The sequence below is a fragment of the Galeopterus variegatus genome, unplaced genomic scaffold, assembly GCF_000696425.1.
Source record: "Galeopterus variegatus unplaced genomic scaffold, G_variegatus-3.0.2 Scaffold303, whole genome shotgun sequence".
Taxonomy (NCBI): Eukaryota; Metazoa; Chordata; class Mammalia; order Dermoptera; family Cynocephalidae; genus Galeopterus; species Galeopterus variegatus.
The window spans coordinates 630,115-633,125 of record NW_007726414.1 but is presented as its reverse complement, the minus strand read 5'-3'; positions in this window follow the sequence as shown (position 1 = coordinate 633,125).

The window sequence follows — 3,011 nt, the reverse complement described above, 5'->3', positions numbered from 1 at the left end:
CAAAGTCCAGGGAACACATCTGGTGAGTGTCTTCTTTGGTGGTGGCTTTACAGCAATGCAGAGGTCTCAAATTTGTCTTTGGGGTTTTATACTGATGTTCAATGGTCTGGTCTTCCCATTTTTTTTCTATAGAGGTCAGGTTTCTGAAGGTTTCCAGCACGACAGCTCTGTAGAGATTCTTCTGGGAAGGATCCAGCGAAGCCCACTCCTCCAGGGTGAAGTTGACAGCCACATCCTCAAAGGTAACTGAATCCATTTCTTGGCTTCCAGGTGTCCCGTTGATCTCCCTACTGCCCCCGCAGGCCCTGCAGATAACAATGTGACAGGGACTGAGGTGAAGCCATGTGAGGCATCTGGGAGCAGCCAGACAGGATCCCAACCTCTGCAGGGTGGGAGTTAGGAATACCTCAGGAAGGCTTTTCAGATGGGAGGAAGCTAAGGTTTGGGTGATGAGGAATAATGAAAGCTAATGCATTGTGAGCTCCTAACTCTGCCAGACAGCATGCTGGGCACTTCACATGTTTTAACTCATTTGTCTTTACAGCAGCCCTTCAGCTGGGGAAATAGAGAAGTTAGATCTCTTGGCCAAAGTCATACACATGGTAAGAAGTGGGTTTGGAAGCTGAATCTAAGCAACCTGGTTTTAGAGTCCACACTTGTCCCTGGGATGCAATGCAGCGTCCCAGGGGCAGTTATTCCGGCTGAGGCAGGAAGGAAGAAGAGGGTTCCAGTCAGAGAGAACAGCACTGGTAAAGCTCTGGAGATGGGGGAACACATGGCACATTAGAGGAACCCAAAGTTCAGAACAGTTGCAGTTAGAGTGGAAGAGAACATGTTGTAAGCCTGTGGAGATAATTTGGGTGGAGATGACCATGGAGAGAAAGTCTGAGAGGACCAGGCACTCAGCAGGGTGAAGCAAAGTGAAAGCTGAAGGGGCAGGGCCATTTAGTGCTGACCTTTTGTGAGCAGGATTGGTCCAGCACAGGTTCCTGAATCTTCTCTACCATCCAAGTTCAGGTGACCACTTTCCACTGTCCCCAGGTAATCTCTGCAGTTTCTTTTTGTTTTGAGAGTTCACATCTGCTCTCTTCTTTGCTCAAGTTCCTACCTTGTAGCCCTTGACTTGGTTGCCACTTTTTGTCTCAACCTCTTCCATGGACACTCTGGTAAAAAGGCGTATTACTTGGTAGTTGAAAGTACAGGCTCTGAGATAAAATGAAATCTGGATTTGAATCCTGGTGTTTCACTTACTACCTATGTGAGCTTGGGCAAAGTTAACCTCCCTGATCTTCAGCCTTCATACGTGAAAGAAAATAATACTAATAGTGCTAACTCTAGGGTTTTTATGAGGATCCAAGTGAGATCATCTACATGAAGAATTTAACCATTGTGTGGTAGTAAATGCTCAATAAATTAAGACTGTTAGCTTGTCTTCATCCTGACTTGATTCTTGAATGCTTCACTGATGCGTCGCAAGTGAGATCATCTACATGAAGAATTTAACCATTGTGTGGTAGTAAATGCTCAATAAATTAGGACTGTTAGCTTGTCTTCATCCTGACTTGATTCTTGAATGCTTCACTGATGCGTCGTCCTCTCTCTCGCCCCCTTACAGAAAAATTACAGTAGAGGTCATGGGAAGTAAGGTTTCTGCAATGCTGATGGAAGATAAGTAAAACATTTCTCTCCTTTCATGGAGTCTCCCCAGGAAAATAGGCCTGACACTGTCTTCCCTGAGAATTCTTCTGAGGTCTTCTATTCCCAGGTCTAAACTCTGTGTACACAGGTTTCTAAGAACTAAAAAAGTATTACTGTGGAAATTCAGCAGGTAAGACAGAAAGGAGTTCATTTAAATCTAAAAGGAGTTTAGTAGAAAATATTTGTGAAGATAAAAGGACACTGACAGATGAGGTAGAGAGGTTTGATGGAAGACAGAGGAGTTTAACGTTTGGAGAACAGCTTGATGGGGTGGGGGGAACTGTCATCAATTTTCATTTCAAAATCAAGGACAGAATTAAATATGCTGTAAAGCCATCTTTTGCTCCCTACCTAGCATATTGAATAGGAATGGTGGTGTCTAGAAGGGAAGCATATGGTCACATTCCCACTCAGAAAAACCTGATGGCCAAGACAAATAAATGTGAACATTATATCTGCAAGTAATATATGGGGACTGCTACTTTGTATTTTTCTCTCCATGCTTATGATTCACAAATAGAATGTGAATACTACAATCCTGCATTTTTGTTCACATATGCATCAGCCCAGGTGAACTCTTTCATGTATCTGAGTCTTTATTTCTCACTCATGCTATTCTCTCTGAAAATTCTTTGCAGAAAATACCATAAACTGCATATCTGAGTTTCATTCACTACTAAAATATGACCAAATCCATGTACTAATGAGCTGGGTTTAATGGAGTATTTCTGTTCCCATAAATAAGTGGAATAAGTAAAATAATATATTTGCATGCATGTTTATTTTTACCCTTTTGTACATAGAATATAATTTTTTTTCCCTTTTTTTGTCTTTTTTCGTGACCAGCAATGTTGCTCCCTACCTAGCATATTGAATAGGAATGGTGGTGTCTAGAAGGGAAGCATATGGTCACATTCCCACTCAGAAAAACCTGATGGCCAAGACAAATAAATGTGAACATTATATCTGCAAGTAATATATGGGGACTGCTACTTTGTATTTTTCTCTCCATGCTTATGATTCACAAATAGAATGTGAATACTACAATCCTGCATTTTTGTTCACATATGCATCAGCCCAGGTGAACTCTTTCATGTATCTGAGTCTTTATTTCTCACTCATGCTATTCTCTCTGAAAATTCTTTGCAGAAAATACCATAAACTGCATATCTGAGTTTCATTCACTAGTAAAATATGACCAAATCCATGTACTAATGAGCTGGGTTTAATGGAGTATTTCTGTTCCCATAAATAAGTGGAATGAGTAAAATAATATATTTGCATGCATGTTTATTTTTACCCTTTTGTACATA